At 39.1% G+C, this 18108-nt stretch overlaps 1 protein-coding gene across 6 annotated transcripts in view; it reads left to right on the forward strand.

The window, feature by feature from the left end:
- The window catches only part of CRACD (capping protein inhibiting regulator of actin dynamics), a 255057-nt gene that overhangs the window by 103554 nt on the left and 133395 nt on the right, over positions 1–18108 (forward strand). The window contains exons 3-4 of one of the 6 annotated variants that reach the window (XM_078068682.1): positions 1713–1792; positions 3154–3183. The exons of 4 other annotated variants lie outside the window; for them this stretch is intronic. The gene's annotated coding sequence lies outside the window, so the exon portion shown is untranslated. The remainder of the gene's footprint in view (positions 1–1712; positions 1793–3153; positions 3184–18108) is intronic. One more of the 6 variants, XM_078068681.1, reaches the window with a different exon arrangement.

The raw sequence follows: 18108 nt of genomic DNA on the forward strand, positions 1-18108 counted from the left end.
CTCTCCCTCTGCCCCTCCCCCCACTCGCACTCTCTCTAAAATAAAGAAAGAAATCTTAAAAAAAAAAAAAGGTCCTGGTTTAAAGTTATCATGAAAAGGAAGAAAAAGTTATCATTAGTATCCACAGAGGAGAAAAAAAGTCCTAGCACTTATTTCTGTATCTCTAGTACATTTTCTCCTGTTTCTTGAGGGAGGATCTGTTTAGGAAAGCTGGGCAAAATCTTTCTAAGCCTTGGTCACATTGTGCAAATGCAGTCATCACCAGTGCTAACTAGTCCCAGTAGCCTCTCCTCCAGCCTGCCAGGGACATAGTATCTCGCCTCTTATCCTTGATTTAAAAAATCTTAAAATATTAAAATAACTTTCACTTATAAAAAATCTAGCAAAAATAACCATACCAGAGAACTCATACCTAAGTCACTCCCATATTTTGATATTTTAAACATCCCATAGTTTGAATAGGGTGAGGTTTCATACTATTTTGCTACCTGCTTTTTTAAAGCAAGCTACTTATAAAGTTCATGTTAATATGAACAGATTCTGCAGAAGACATATCCTCCTTCTGCAGAAGACAGGTGCTGCATGACAGATAATTAAGGACACCAGCTTAAAGTGACTGCACTGAAACCAGGTTTGAATTCTGCTTTTGCCCCTTGGCAGCTAAGTGACTTTAGGCAAGCTGCTTAAACCTTGGAAACCTCAATTTCTTCACCAGTAAAATGAGGACAATTATGCCTGCTTTTCTCAAGCAGGCATAAATTGATTTGTAAAAATAAAATGATTTGATGTGCATACATGCAGGATGAGTTTTAGTGTGTTCACCTTTGCCTACCTGTCCTGCTTCACTCTCAGTACCCTCTGCCCCATGTACTCTTGCCCTTTGAACCTCCTGCAGTTTGTAAGGTAGACCAGCATACCAGCAAGTATTTTCTCATTCCCTTTTCTCCTGAAGATGTGCACTAGAGCAGGAGGGAGACATAGAGGACTCCAGACAAAAGCTTTATTTGGGGGGTCTGGATAGGGTAAGAAAACCACAGAGATATTCCTCATCCTAGATAAGATCTGTAGTTTAAAAAAAAAAAATTAATGTCTGTAAGGAAAATAATTAGCTGAAAAATGTTCATTATCCCTGGTAATTGTAATAATTAGTTCTCAGTCTTTGAATTTGTAGGGGTAACTCAGTGTGAGATGTTTGTTTTTATAGGAAGATAACAATAAAAGTGATTCCGTCAGGAAGTACTAAAATAGCATTTTGTTTTTGCATAAATTTACATGTTTTGGCAATGTGTAAAATTAGGAGGGACTGTGGAAAGAAAAAACTCTATTCTCTTCTGGCATTTGGAGATGAGAAAAAAGAAAGAGTCCCACAGATTGATGTAATTTGGGGCCTTATACTGTTACATATGTCCACCAGACTCCTCATACTTCTGGCAAATGAAATCTCTTCCTTTTTAAAATCTTGATACCTGGGACGCCTGAGTGGCTCAGTCGTTAAGCGGCTGCCTTCGGCTCAGGTCATGATCCCAGGGTCCTGGGATCGAGTCCCACATTGGGCTCCCTGCTCAGCGGGGAGCCTGCTTCTCCCTCTGCCTCTGCTGCTCCCCCTGCTTGTGCTCTCTCTCTGACAAATAAATAAAATCTTTAAAAAAATAAAATAAAATCTTGATAACTATTTGGTGTTTTGGCACACTTCTGCTTATGCGTTCTTTTAGCTGATGTTAACCACAGCCTGACCAGAGGAGGTGAGACTACAAACACCTGCTTTGTTGAAAAGGACAAATTTGGATCAGAGGTGTGTAGGTTTTATTTTAATTTTTATTTTTAAGCTTGGATTTTTAAATTGTTTATATACTAAACTGTATAAATAATGAATATTGTTATAAATCTGTATCGCTTGCTGCAACAAAGATCTTTGCTGCACATAACTTTTTTCCGTATGTTAGATTATTTCCTAAAGTCATGTATTTTTTTTAAATTTTTATTTATTTATTTGAGAGAGAGTATGTAGGGGGGAGGGGAGAGAAGAAGACTCCCTTTGCAGTCTCCATCTGAATTCTTTGCTTGCTAATTTAATAAGCAAAATGTTAAATCTCATTTTGTTTTATTTCTTTGATTATAAGGTAAACGTTTTTCTGTATGTATCTTAATTTGTATTTCCTTTTGAAAAAAAATTATTAATGTTGCTTAACCTTATATCATGAAGTAACACTGTTTCTATATAAATGGGATAGCTTTCTTTAATGTTAAAGTCATTTCCTAGGCCTCTAGTACTGATTTTCTGGGACTATGTAAGTACAGCCTTTGTGCTGACCTGCAGTGTACGGAGACTGTAGCTAAGAGCATGGACTACGGAGCAGGTTGGCCTGGGCTTAAACCTGGTTCTGCTGCTTACTAGCTGACCTTGGACCTATGTGTGCTTACTTAACTCAGGGCTTCCGTCTCCTCACCTGTAAACGGGAATGATAGTAATAGCGTTTGCCCACCTCGGTAGCTGTATGAGTTAAATGAGTCGGCCCACATAGCAGCTAGCATATTGTAAGCACTCAATAACTGTGAGCTGTTAGCCATCCTTTGGAATGTAAGCTCCAGGAGAGCAGGCATCTGGCTCCTGTGAGCTGCTCTGTCACTGCCCAGCAGATGGTAGACTCCCAGTGGATGTTCTTGAAATGCTGGCTCTAGAAACATTTCTTTCTTTTTTTTTTTTTTTTTAAAGATTTTATTTATTTATTTGACAGAGAGAGACAGCGAGAGAGGGAACACAAGCCGGGGGAGTGGGAGAGGGAGAAGCAGGCCTCCCGCCAAGCAGGGAGCCCGATGTGGGGCTCGATCCCAGGACCTGGAATCATGACCTGAGTTGAAGACAGACACTTAACGACTGAGCCACCCAGGCGCCCCTCTAGAAACATTTCTGAATGCAGTAATACATAACCTAAGTTACAGTGTCAGCAGTGGGCACGTTCTATTTTCCCAGGCAGTTTGAGGCAAAGATACGGGTCAGACTGAATGTAGCAGAAAGGGATGTATTTTACCTAAGCTTCCTTCACACAGTGAAACAAGAACCTCTCAGGAGTTTGTGAAGAATGGCCAGACACTGCCATCTGGGTCAGGACATTCCAGCTGCCTGACTTATGTTCTCTTTCCTCCCACTTTCAGAGACCAGCCCTGCCCTGAAGTTCTCACCGGGTATGTCTTCGAGAGTAATCAGATGGAGTGCATTTGACCCAAATCACAATATAAGCTCCCATTCAGAACTTAGCCTGACCAGCAATTTATTGGAACCTCTTAGTCCTGTTTGTCTTTGCTTGAGGAATGCTCTATAACAGTTTGGACAGGCTTATTGAGGTCTAATTTACATACAGTAAACATTACCCTTTTTGAGGTACAGCTTGGGCCTGTGTATAGTCATGTTGACCATACCACAGTCAAAGTATAGGACATTTCCATCACTCCAAAGAGTTCCCTCACATCCCTTCCTCCTGGTCTCAGCCCCTGGCAACCACTGAAAAGAAATATGTCCTTGTAGTTTTGCCCTTTCCTAAATGTCATAGAAATGGAATCATATAGGACCTAGCCTTTTGTACTTCTTTCACTCAGCATAATGCTTTTGAGATTTGTCCCTGTTGTTACATGTAGCAGGAGTTCATTCCTTTTTATTTTTGAGTGTATAATTGTTTGAGCGATTTAAAAATTATCTTCTTTACTCCCTAAAAGTAAATGTCTGATTCTTCCTGCCTGTTTTTTTACAGAAGCTCCATGAGTGTCAAAATGCCCATGAGATACACTCAGAGAATTTTTAGAACTCAGAAAACCTAAATAACAGGAAGATACTGTGGATGTGTAATTTGCTGAGGACATAGTGCAGTGTTTCTGAATTATACAGATTTTTTTCTTTCCCATCATGTTAAAAAAATGAAAATGTAAAAGTTCTTTGGCCCCAAGAGAAAATGTAATGTAACATAAATTTTATTTTATTTTATTTTTATTTATTTATTTGAGAAAGATAGCACGAGTGGGGGGACGGGAGGGGCAGAGGGAGAGGGAGAAGCAGACTCCCCACTGAGCAGGGAACCCGACTCGGGGCTGGATCCCAGGACCCTGAGACCGTGACCTGAGCCGAAGGCAGACACCCAACCAACTGGGCCACCTAAATTTTAAAAGTGCTTTATAAAAATAAAGTATGTGGCAATTAAATCAGATAAAATTTTCTAGTTATTAACATACAGGGATTCCTATGTGAGCAAAGAACAGATTGATTTATTTACTCATCTCCTTTGGGACTGATAAAGACCAAGCATCAGTTTAACATTAAAAAGAAGTGACATTAAAGAGGGCACGTACTGAATGGAGCACTGGGTGTTATACGCAAACAATGAGTCATGGAACACTACCATCAAAAACTAATGGTGTAATGTATGGTGATTAACATAACAATAAAATTTTTTAAAAAGCAAAAAAAAAAAAATGAAATGACCACCGAGTAAATGATAATATATATAAACTGTCTCATTAATTTTCACAACATCCATATTGTATAAGGAAAAATATTATTTAACAATATTTGTAGCTTTAAAATTGAGTCATTGACAGAGGTTAAATGTCTTACTCAAAGTCATATTATCTTTTTCTCATCTTCAAACTTTTTGAGAGCAGACTCATTTTATAAATTTTACCACCTTGTATGTACCTAGCATGCTCAGTATATCAGACTGGCTGGATGAAACAGCATAATAGCATGGAGGTAAAAATATATGCCTTAGAGCAGGAGCTTGTTTTTGCAAGTAAATTTCATTGGAAGATAGCCATGCCCATTCATAAAAGTATTGTTGGGTACTTTTAACTCTGCAATACCAGAGTTGAATACTTGCATCAGTGACCATTTGATCCCAGAGCCTAAAATACATACCGTCTGGCCCTTTGTAGAAAAAGTTTGCTGATCTCTGCCTTAGAATCATACTGTTCAGGTACAAATCTCAGTTCTTCCACTTTGTGATGCTGGGTAAGCTGCTTGATCACCCTAAGCTTCAGTTTCTTCATCTGTAAAATAGAAATCATAAGAGTAGCTGTCTTAGAGGTATTAAAACTCAACCCCCTACCAAGACCAACAAATTAAAGAGAACTTTGGCTGATTGTTTCTAGATTGTAAACTGTCTATACTAGATTTTAAACTCAACAGGTCTAGAGTCTTGAATTCCTCATCTTAGTTGTCCCTAGTGAGACTTGGACTTGTTGGGCTTCAATAAACATGGCTTAAATGAAAGTAAAGTTGTATTAGGTGGGCACCTCGTGAAAAAAGAATTGTGAAGGTGAAATTTGAATGATTCTAAATGTCTAACAAAAAATGAAAAAATAAGTAAATTAAGAAATGCTTATTCAATGGAGTATTTATGCAGGCCCTTAAAATGATGATAGTGAAGACAATTTAGTAACATGGAAAGATGCTTATCATAAAACATTAGCTTTACAAATTGAAAAAAGTTGGGGGGTGCCTGGGTGGCTCAGCCAGTTAGACATCTGACTCTTGGTTTCAGCTCAGATCATGATCTCAGGGTCACGAATCAAGTTCCGTGGGCGGCTTTGTGCTCCGCACAGAGTCTGCTTGAGATATTCTGCCTCTCCCTCTGCCCCCCATGTGTGTGCACTCGCTCGTGCTTTCTCTCCCTCTCTCTCTCAAATAAATAACCCTTAAAAAAAAAAAGAGTGGGAATACAATAATGCATGTAAACTATAACTACAACTGTTTTTTAATTTTTAAAATTAAAAAATTTAATTCCAGTATGGTTAACATACAGTGTTATATTAGTTTCAGGTGTACAATATATCAACAACTCTGTACATTACTCAGTGCTGATTCACGATATGTGTCCTCTTAATCCCTTTCACCTATTTCACCCATCCCCCACCCACCTCCTTTCTGGGAACCACCAGTTTGTTCTCTGTTTTTAAGAATTTGGTTTCTTGTTTGTCTCTTTTTTTTCTTTGTAAAACTTTTTTTTAAGGTAGAGAAAAGGGCCTTCAAGTAATGGTTGTCAAACTTCACTTATAAATCTTGTAAGGCTAAGGCCCCATACTCAGAATTTCTTTTTTTTTTTTTTTTAAGATTTTATTTATTTGAGAGAGAGAGAGCATGAGTGAGGGGATGGGTAGAGGGAGAAGCAGACTCCTTGCTGAGCTGGGAGCCCGATGTGGGGCTTGATCCCAGGACCTGGAGATCATGACCTGAGCCGAAGGCAGACACTTAACTGTCTGAGCCACCCAGATGCCCCAGAATTTCTGATTTAATAAGTGTGGGACGGTGCCCTAGAATCTGCCTATTTGACAGCATGTTTGATGATTGTGGTGTAAACACTCCATTCACCAGACTTTAAGAATATTGTCTTGAAAGAACTATACCAACATAGTTTTAGTGACACTGTGGATAATTTTTTTCACTTCTTGATTTGCCTTTTGTGGTGATTGTTGTTACTAACTGCTTTTATGATGAAAAAAGGAAATTTTAAATTTACCTTAGACAATGAAATTATGTATAAATTTATAAACTTTTAATTTTTAAATAAAAGTAATTCATATTATATCCATAGAGCTATTAAAAAGAACATGGTTGATCTATTGCACTGATATGCAGTGATCACTAACATATCTTGTTAAGGGAAAACAAATGTGAAGGATGGTATGTAGTATATCTGATTTTTATGTTAAGAAAAAGGAGAGGAGAAAGGGTGAGGACATATACTTATGTGGTTGTATATGCAAGGGATCCCTGGAAAGACACAGAAGAAACTGGAACCATCCCTTCCTGGCCTTCCTTTAGATCAAGGGGATTCAGGAACACAGAAAGACTTTGGATCCTTCACATACATGGATAATTAGATGTGAGAGCTAGCCTGAAAACCTAACAATCATTTGTCAAATAGTTTCTGTAGGAAAAGACCATCAGCATTTCAACAATTGACCTTATAAACCAGCACATAAAACAAATCACGTTCTTTTTTTTTTTTTTAAAGATTTTATTTATTTATTTGAGAGAGAGAGAGAGAGCACATGAGAGGGGGGAGGGTCAGAGGGAGAAGCAGACTCCCTGCCGAGCAGGGAGCCCGATGCAGGACTCAATCCTGGGACTCCAGGATCATGATCTGAGCCGAAGGCAGTCGCTTAACCAACTGAGCCACCCAGGCGCCCATCACATTCTTTTTTAAAAAAATATTTTATTTATTTGTTTGAGAGAGAGAGAGCACAAGCAGGGGAGAGGGGTAGAGGGAGAAGCAGACTCCCCACGGAACAGAGAGCCTGATGTGGGACTTGATCCCAGGACCCTGAGATCATGACCTGAGCTGAAGGCAGACAGTTAACCAACTGAGCCACCCAGGCACCCAACAAATCACATTCTTTAAAAAAAGTTTTTATCATGAGATGACAGCAATTCAGTTATATCTTCAGGCTCCACTTTGCCCAGATCCATCAGAAGAATCACTGTCTATGAGAACTACAGCTTTATGAAATGTATCTCTTTTTTTTATGAAGTGTATTTCTTAAATAATAAGACTTGAAAGTAGAAATGACTCTTTCATCCATGGACTGCAGAATGGATGTTGTGTTAGCAGGCATGAAAACAACATTTATCTCATTGTCCATCTCCATCAGAGATCTTGGGTGACCAGGTACATTGTCAATGAGCAGTCATATTAAAAGACATTTTTTTTTCCTGAGCAGTAGTCTTAAGAGTGGGCTTAAAATAGTCAGTAAACCATGTTGTAAACAGATGTGCTGTTATCTAGGCTTTGTTGTACCATTTCTAGAGCACAGACAGTAGATTTAGCATAATTCTTTTTTTTATTAAAGATTTTATTTATTTATTTGACAGAGACAGACACAGCGAGAGAGGGAACACAAGCAGGGGAAGTGGGAGAGGGAGAAACAGGCTTCCTGCTGAGCAGGGAACCCGATGCAGGGCTCGATCCCAGGACCCTGAGATCATGACCTGAGCCGAAGGCATTCACTTAACCGACTGAGCCTCCCAGGCGCCCCGTTTAGCATAATTCTTAAGGACCCTAGGATTTTCAGAATGGTGAGCATTAGCTTCAACCTAAAGTCAGCAGCTGCATTAGCCTCTGGCAAGGGTCAGCCTATCCTTTGAAGGTTTGAAGCCAGGCATTGACTTCTCCTCTCCAGCCAGGAGAGCCCTAATTGGCATCTCCTTCCAATAGAAGGCTGTTTGTCTACACTGAAAATCTGTTGTTTAGTGTGGCCACCTTTATGAATGATCTTAGCTGGATCTTCTGGGAAACTTGCTGCAGCTTCTCCATCAGCACTTGCTGCTTCACCTTGCACTTTATGTTACGGAGACGGCTTCTTTCCTTAAACCTCATGAACCAACCTCTGCTAGCTTCACACTTTTCTTCTGGCCTTCTTCACCTCTCTCAGCCTTCCCAGAGTAAGAGTCAGGGCCTTGGTCTAGATTAGGCTTTGGCTTAAGGGAATGTGGCTGGTTTGATCTTTTATCCTGACCATTAAAACTTTCTCTATATCAGCAAGAAGGCTGTTCTGCTTTCTTACCGTTTGTGTGTTCACTGGAGTAGTACTTTTAATTTCCTTCAAGAACTTTTCCTTTGCATTCACATCTTGGCTATTTGGTGCAAGAAGCCTATGTTTCAGCCTTTGGCTTTTGGCACGCCTTCCTTACTAAACTTCATCATTTGTAGCGTTTGATTTAAAGTGAGAGTCATGTGACCCTTCCTTTCACTTGAACGCTTAGAGGCCAGTGTAGGCTTATTAATTGGCCTCATTTCAGTATTGTGTCTCAGGGACTAGGGAGGCCCCAGGAGAGGGAGAGAGTTGGGGGCACAACCGGTTGGTGGAGCGATCAGAACACACATGACATTTATCTATTAAGTTCGTCATCTTCTAAGGGCACAGCTCATGGCCCCCTAAGGGGGACAGTTACAGTACTAAGATTACAGATCACTGACCACGGGTCACCGAAACAAGGATAATAATAATGAAAAACTTTGAATTGCGAGGATGACCATAATGTGATAGACACGAAGTTTTGGATAAATGGCACCGATAGTCTCGCTCGACACGGGGTTGCCACAAACCTTCGATTTGTAAAAACTGCAGCCTTTGTCAAGTAAAAGGCAGGAGGACAGGGTGTGCCTGTACTCTCGAAGGGAAGGAGCATTGGCTGTCTGCTCAGAACTGTACCTTCCAGAGTTGGTGAACAGGTGTACCGGTTCATGACCCCCTACCAGACTCATCCTTTCATGCCTGCACCCTAGGTTTTTCTCTAAAAATATAGGAAATTAATAGCCATTTATTCTCCAACTATCAGGGAGGTGCAGTTTATTTCCTAAGATGTGCTTATAAACAGTTACCTTTGAGAAGTTGAAAAGAAAGCCATAGATTAGTTTACTCATCTGTAATTCGGACAACCAGCAGAAGTATGTATCTGGTGAGCTACTTTACTGCAAAGAATTGAATGAGTTCAGTCTCTGATACTCGGGTTCTGTTTGTACATTCACTGAACAACAGAACAAAAAACCCTCCCTTCCCCCTATTCTTCTTCCTCCTCCACCCTCCATAATGGGATAACCTCCTGATGCCAACATTACAAACATAGAGGACCCTTCGTCTCTCACATGGTTTCTGGTTTGAGTGGAATGGTGGTTCCTGGTGGAATCCAATTAGCCATGAAGAGTGAGGCTCTTTGTGGGTCTTATGCATATGCTGTTGCTCTGTTGGGAGTGGTGATCTTGAATCACAGTGGTGGTGGGAATGTTAATTGGAAGATCCAGGAAAAATCACTTTTTTTTCTATGTTGGTCATTGAAAGTAAGGAAGGCTTGGATTTGAGACTCATCATGGATACTTGTGGGATACAAGGACACTGATTTGCCCAGAGTAGGCAATTTGTGATAGCAGGTGGTAGGTGTAAGTAATAGGAAGGGGTTAGATGGGTTAAGTGGGGCCAGGTTTAGCGGGGAGGTCTTGAATGACAAACTAGAAATTTATTCTGTGAATAACAGGGAGTCATTGCATGTTTTATAGGAAGGGAGTAACTTAATGCAAGAAGAATTTCCCGAACTAATCTGGCAATAATATTTAAAACATAGAGCAGAGGCTGACTAACTAAATAGTATGATATTGCAGCAAGTCAGGCATGAAGAGATGAGAGCCTGGATTAGGATGGGGACAGAGAGAATAAAGAGACATTCAAGGAAAAAAACAAGATTTTTAAAAAACTAACCAGGCGTGGAGAATAACGGCGAATGAGTAACCGAAATGACCGGTGTTAGTCTTAGAAAAAACTGTGTTGTCATTACAGCTGGTAAGAAATAGATACTTGCTTTGCTTTGAACATTTATCAGAGAGAGGGGGAAAAATATGTAGAGTTAGAAGCAATGAGGAAGATACAGTTATCAAGGAAACTAAAGAAACAAAATTTTAAATAGTAGTGTCCAGTTAGCATCGTATAATAGGGGGCTGCAGATGAGAGAGTGTTGAGTGTCAAGAAACATAGGAAGTAAGCAAAGGCTTTTATTTGGGAGTCACAGGTCATTGTTGACTTTCAGAAGTGCAGTTAGATTGGCAGGATCAGGAATGATTTGGAGGGTTAAGGAGAGAACAGTGCTGAGATGATGGAGATAAAAGGTATAGACCACTTGCCTCTGAAATTTAATAGTGAAAAGAAGATGAGAAATGAAAATTAATACTAGCGGCAACCTTTCAGATTACTAAAACTTGTAGTTTGGCTAAGAGTATCTTCTGCGCAGAGGAACAGTAGAAAATTCTAAGATCTGGAAGGGGGTTAGATTTCAACCCTTCAGCCTGACTCTATGGATAAAGCATCTGTGGAGATGTTTCCATGTGCTCATGGCTTTAGATTTCCCTCTTTTATAGCTCCAACCACACAGTGTTGGGCAGATCTCTTGCACCTACACATTCCCAGAAGTTCTGTTGGAACATAAGAGGCAGAGGAAGGCAGGAGGTGAAGGAGCAGAATTTCTGTTCTCCTCTTGCTAGTGCATGCATGTAGAGAAGAAAGGGAAGGAGGTAATTTATATCCTTTTCCCTCCAACGTTGCAATATAATTTCATATCCAGCCAAAACTGGAATTTGGGGTTCTTGGCCCAAAGTCCAGATATTCCTACCAAACTGTGCTGTCAAATTGGAGGCCTTGAAGAAGGAAAAGGAGAAGAGTATCACAAGGTGGGTCCTGCTGTCCACTCTGAGCCACCCAAACTGGAGTCACAGCTTCTCTCTCCCCTTTTTTAAATTATTAACATATAGTGTATTGTTTCAGGGGTACAGATCTGTGATTTATCAGTCTTACACAATTCACGGTGCTCACCATAGCACATACCCTCCCCAATGTCCATCACCCAGCCACCCCATCCCTCCCACCCCCCTCCATTCCAGCAACTCTCAGTTTGTTTCCTGAGATTAAGAGTCTCTTATGGTTTGTCTCTCTCTCTGATTTCATCTTGTTTCATTTTTTCCTCTCTTCCCCTTAAGACCTCTGCCTTGTTTCTCAAATTCTATATATCAGTGAGATCATATGAAAATTGTCTTTCTTTGATTGACTTATTTCTCTTAGCATAATACCCTCTAGTTCCATCCACATCATAGCAAATGGCAAGGTTTCAATTTTTTGGTGGCTGCATAATATTCCATTGCATATATATACACCACATCTTTATCCATTCATCTGTTGATGGACATCTGGGCTCTTTCCATAGTTTGGCTATTGAGTCACAGCTTCTCTTGCCAATTGCTATTGAGAATGGGTCAAGAATACACTGCTCAGAGTGACTGGGTTGTATCTGCATGCAGAGTGGAAGCTGCCCAAGTAGAAACCTAATTCCACCTGGCCCAAACCAGCAGCACAGTTACTACTCCCAGGCAGAAACTTTCTGAGTAATTCAGCTGTAGTTTCTCTGTTACAGTCTGTTCTCAAGTGGCAAGTCATAGGCATCATGACTTGTAGAAGTAAATGAATCCTGGAGATGTGGTCCTGGCCCCTGGTCTTCCTCGCTGCTGGACTGATAGCTTGAACTACAAGCATCTGACTCTTAGCACTTGTTTTAGGGTGGACCCCCACAGACAGCAGGGGCTGGGGAATATCCTATTTGTGGCCATGACAAAAGGAAAAAGTCTATTTGTCAACTTGTTCAGAGGAATTTACCTGGATATACCTACTCTGGGCCCACTGAAGGATCCCATTGCTCTTCCCTCTACCTCTTCCCCATCAGTCCCCAGGGTGTGATACCAAACCTATATTGCCTCATTATTGCTGATTTTGTTGTATCTGAAAAAGAGACCCAGATATAGTTATTCTTGATTCACAAACTGTTAACATTTCAAGTATTCTGCAAAGTTCCCCCTGAAGATAATGAGAAAGGAAATGAATAGAGATGGGACTAGGGTTCCAAACCTGAGTGTTCAGCATAGGACAAGTTGTAGCTTGCTACCTCAACAGTAAGTGGGCTTATATGGAGCTAGTGTAGTTGAGCTGGGAGTCATACATGTAATGGAGTTTCACCAGGCTCCTTTTGTCTAAATGGGAAGAAATTTAAGAGAGGAAAACCAGATTTGGGACCTGGAACCATACATACAATGCAGTCAATACTCATTATTCATGGATTCTGTATTTGCCAATTTACCTGCTAGCTAAAATTTATTTGTAACCCTAAAATCAATACTTGGGGCACTTTAGTGGTCATTTGCAGACATGCATAGATCAGTGAAAAATTTTAGTTACCTGGTGTGCATGTTCCCAGCTGAGATCAAACAAGGCAATTGTCTGCCTTCTTGTTTCAGCTCCCATATTATAAACAAGTATCCTTTTCGTGGTCAATTCAGTACCATGGTTTTTTGCATTTTTGTGAGTTTTTGGTTGTTGGTGGTGATTGCACTGTTTTTAAAATGGCCCCCACGCATAGTGCCAATGTGCTGTTTAGTGTTCCCCGAGTGCAAGAAGGCTGTGATGTACTTTACAGAGAAATCTGTGTGTTAGATAAGCTTCATTCAGGCATGAGTTATAGTGCTGTTGGCCAGGAGTTCAGTCTTAACAGATCAACAAAATATATTAAATAAGATGTCTTTGTTTTTTTTTTTAAGGATTTTTATTTATTTAACAGAGAGAGAGCGAGATAGCACAAACAGGGTGAGCAGGAGAGGGAGAAGTAGGCTTCCCGCTGAGCAGGGAGCCTGATGTGGGGCTCGATCCCAGGACTCTGGGATCATGACCTGAGCCAAAGGCAGATGCTTAACCAACTGAGCCACTCAGGCGCCCCAAATAAGATGTCTTTAAATAGGAGCTCACATGAAATAAGATTATGTGTATATATTGATTGCTTGATCAAAATGTGGCCAGAGGCTCTCAGGAACTTAGCCATATATTTCCCCCAGGAGCAGTGGTTCCATGGTCACTAATTCAGTGTCCATGGCAACTTAACAGAGCATACCTACTGTGAATAATGAGAATCGACTGTACATAAAGCGAGTGCTTTCTTTAGAATGAGATATATTTCACAAATAATGTTGGGGTAATGGTGAATATCAAATGCCATCCCAATTGACTAACAAGAATTATAAACATCCTGAGATTTGAGCTGGGCTCCTGAAGCCTAAGCAGCACAGGTATTGGCATCACTGGTCAATGCCCAGGTCCTGGAGCCCTGTGAAAGAAGGGGACTTCTTTAGGAGAAAGGATGAGTTCATTTCAGCCCTTGGTAGGTTGGGGGAGGTCCTCTAGAAAGTTTTGCTTAATGATTTCATTTAAACTTAGTTCTCACTTGCCACTAAAAGGAGGATAAAGAGTTGAGAGAAAGAAAAAATTTTTGAGTGTCTTTTCTTCCTTTCTTGCTCTTTTGCTGCTTTCTTAGGGAAATCCATGTTAATAATTATTTTTGTTCCTAGCCACCCAGAAAATGGCATCCTATATTTTACCTGGCAACCCTAGATTGAAGCGAAGGGGTCCAGAATCAAGAATTGTGTATGGGAAATTACCAGAAGTTAGCTGTTGCTGGAGCATGAACTTTGTAAAGTTTGAGTCATTTAGGGAGTCATGAGGGACAGAGCTGCAGAGGAGGGCATCATAATACTTATCACACTGTGGTAATTATTGGATAGTTTTTATGTTTCTATCAACTGGAACAAGATGTGCCTCTTCCCTCCTTCCCAAGTCTTTAGCACAGTGGTTTCCAAGCTGTAAATGAAGATTTTTCCCCCAGGGTTGTTTGCTTGTTTATAAATGTTGAACATATGAATATTTTGAATACCATAAAACATTTACAAAATTGACATTTTTAAAGGGTGAGATAAGGATAAACTATTTAAATTTTTATTTTATTGATTAGTAGTATAAAAAATTCCCTTTGCTCCATGAGAGCACATTCATTGAATATGTCATTATTTATTGCTTTGTTTTGGTTTGGTTTAACACTATGTGACATAGACATTTGATGGTATGGTTATAAGTTCATTTTATTTTCATTATTTAAGTAGCTAAAAAAGATAATTCATAAAGAGATGCTGATCCAAATAGAAGAATGACATTATTGGTTGCACTTGGTAAATCATAATACATGTTTTTCAGCCATATCTACCAGCTATGCCAAAATTTTTGTTTCAATTCAGTAATAAGTTTTATTTTCCCATGTTATTCAGTTATTTTTGCTAATTATTATTAAGGTATTGCATTTTTATATTTCTAGCAAAGAGTTCAAAACTCATTAAAATTCATTTGGAAGATTTAGAAAAATTCGGTTTCCAAGCTTTTAAAGTGTGCAGATATGAAGGTTTTTACTGACTACTTGTTCTTTCAGCGTTCACATATTCAAGTATTAATGCTAGGCATCGTACTAGACTAAAACAGTAAGCACACAACAGACCAAAAATTCCTGACCTCATTCAGTGAGAGAGGGAGATAGGCAATAAGCTGATAAAAAAAGTATAGTTAAAATATGTTAGATGGTGAGACCATTAAAGAGAAAAAGCAAGGAAGGGGAATGGGGAGTGTTGGGAGTCGTTGCTATTTTAGATAGGGAGGCCAGGGAAGGCCTTGTGGAGAAGTGATCTTTAAGCAAAGACTTGAAGGAAGTGAGGGAAGATATCTGGGAACATATTCCAGGCAAAGGGAACAGCCAGTGGAAAGCCCTGAGGCAAAGTGTGCCTGGCTTCTGAGGCATAGCACCACTGGGGCTGGAGTGGAATTAGTAAAGACAAGGGTACTAGGAAATGATGTCAGTGAGATCATGATGAAATCACGTAATGACTTGTAGACCATTGTAGGGAATTTGGCTTTATGCTGAGACATACAGGAAATCATTAGATGACTTGGGGCAAATGAATGGTGTGATTTGACTTAGGTGTTAATAAGGTGACTGGCTGCTGGGGTCAGTGGTGTGGTGCAGGATTTGGGCGAGAAGAGTATTTGCAAGGAGGTCACCTGGGAAGCTGTAGTGTTAATCTGGGATGAGGTGGTTTTGGTTGGGACTAGCATGGTAGCATTATAGACAGTGAGAATTGTGTTCTTAACATATTTGGAAGGTAGACCAAGCAAGATTTGCTGACATTAGTTGTGGGAAATGTGAGAGAGAATTCAAGGATGGCTCCTAGGTGATGCTTTCATCATTTTCAACAACAACAAAATCACCTGATAAAAACCTCTCCGAACACCCATTTTCAAAATATTATTTCCATAGAATGAATTTCCTTGAAAAGTAATTATCACTTATTGTTAAAGCATCAACCTTATCAGAAAAGTAGATAACAACTGGCTATGAGCAGAATTGCTATTAAGGAATTATTTTTGAAAAAAATATTAGACATGCTTTTTTTTTTACATCAAAAATATCTCTTCTGAAGTATATAGCTGATAGTTGGCATCACTGAAGCAGTATGATATTTTAGAACACTTGTCTATTTGTAAAAGAAAAAATGTGAGGCAACTTAAAATTTGACAACTCTTCTTGGTGCAGGAGAATGGCAATAACCAAGCAACCACTGTGTCTCCAGTATAAAAAATTGTCATGATCACTCCCCATGTTATTACAAGGTTTTATAATGACTCTACCAAATTAACGATGCCAGTGACATTCTTGGTGCTCTTCTAGATTCAACTTCTTTTCAGTAATAGCTTGCCTGTGAGTGAGGCAATGAGTGCATTTCATGTGTGGTATTAACTTTTCCAGGACTCCTTTCTTCACTCCACTCGGTGCATATATGTGCTCCATAAAACATTGTTTTTAATAAAGAAGTCATTTGTTATTGGAACATATATTTTTTCCATGGTACTCCTTTCTTTAGTGGTTTACTAAAAAAGTAGTTCTTTATGTCTTTCATTATTGAGACAGAAACGTGTACTTTCATGAATAGTATGATAAATTTTGCATGGTGAGTAATTTTTGAATATTTATTTCCTTAGATCTCCACCAACGTTTTCTTTAACTCTTGACTAAGGAATGAGTTTGATTGCCATATTTTATCTGTGCATTATGTAATTATCCATAGATTACTAATACAAGTGGTTGATTTTGGTATATTATTTAAATCATTTTTCACAGTGGCAGAATATTTCACAGATGGTGTGTGGCCTTTTATCTTTTGTTTGAAAATACTTATTACTGTTTATTGTATTGAGTGTCAACATCAGTGTATATAGAGATTTATATTCACATTCTGGAGACTTAATGTGATTTTATTATTTTATTTTTCTTATTTCAAGTTTTATTTAAATTCTAGCTGGTTAACATGTAGAGTAATATTGGCTTCGGGTGTAGAATTTAGTGATTCATCACTTCCATACATCACCCAGTGCTCATCACAACAAGTGCTCCTTAATTCCCATCACCCATTTAGCCCATCCCCCCACCTCCCTCCAGCAACCCTCATCTTGTTCTCTGTAGTTAAGAGTCTCTTACGATTTGCTTCCCTCTCTGTTTTTTTCCTTCCCCTATGTTCATCTGTTTCGTTTCTTAAATTGCACATATGAGTGAGATCATATGGTTTGTGTCTTTCTCTGAGTTATTTCGCTTAGCATAATATCTCTAGCTCCATCATGTCATTGCAAATGGCAAGATTTCATTCTTTTTGGTGGCCGAGTAATATTCCATTGTGTGTGTGTGTGTGTGTGTGTGTGTGTGTGTGTGTGTGTGTGTGTGTGTGTGATGCATTCTTTATGCATTCATCAGTCGATGGACATTTGGGTTTTTTCCATAATTTGGCTATTGTTAATGCTGCTATAAACATTGGGGTGCATGTACCCCTTTGAATCAGTATTTTTCTATCCTTTGGGTAAATACCTAGTAATGGAATTGCTGGATTATAGGGCTGGAGACTTAATTTTAAAATATCTTGCTACTCACATTGGCTTTTTTGTGTTGTTTGTTGCCCTTTTAAGGCAGAATATGCACTAAGAATGTAGTTCACTCTTAATAATAGTGGATGTAAATCAGTATTTTAAATAGTTTTATTGATAGTTTCACATCTTGGGGACTGATGTCTTGTTAGGTATTAGGTCAGTATTGTTTTGACCTCATAATGGTGCTGGCAAAGAGCTCATATTTGAGATTCTGGGAACTTTGCAATGTCCCCCTGTTTATTTCTGTTATTCTGTAGTTGTTTCTCTATAAAAAATAAAAGCAAAACTTTCATGAGCAAAATAAACCCTGTGCTTGTCTTTGGGAACAACAACAGAGGAACTGAGGAGACTTTTTCTGAAATAGCATTGTGGGAAGAAGACTCAGGTAATAGAGTTGAGAATGAACAGCTTTGGCTCTTGAGTTTGCTGAAGGATTTATTAGTATTACTAGTCCTTTTCAAAGAACCAACTTTTTGCCTTTGATGACTTTTCTTTACTTATTCTAAAGTTCGTTGATGATTTCTGCTCTTATTTTTTATTATTTACTTCCTCTTTCTTTCTTTGGATTTATTTCTCTTCTTTCTCTAATTCCTTGAGATAGATATATAAACGATTGCTTTCTAAACTTTTTAAATATAACCATAGCTACATTTCACCATTTTTAATTTATCATTTCACTATTACTTACATCAAAAATTTTTTCTAATTCCCATTGTGATTTCTTCTCTGACCTATTGGTTATTTAGATAT

This window comes from Halichoerus grypus, chromosome 3, assembly GCF_964656455.1.
Source record: "Halichoerus grypus chromosome 3, mHalGry1.hap1.1, whole genome shotgun sequence".
NCBI lineage: Eukaryota > Metazoa > Chordata > Mammalia > Carnivora > Phocidae > Halichoerus > Halichoerus grypus.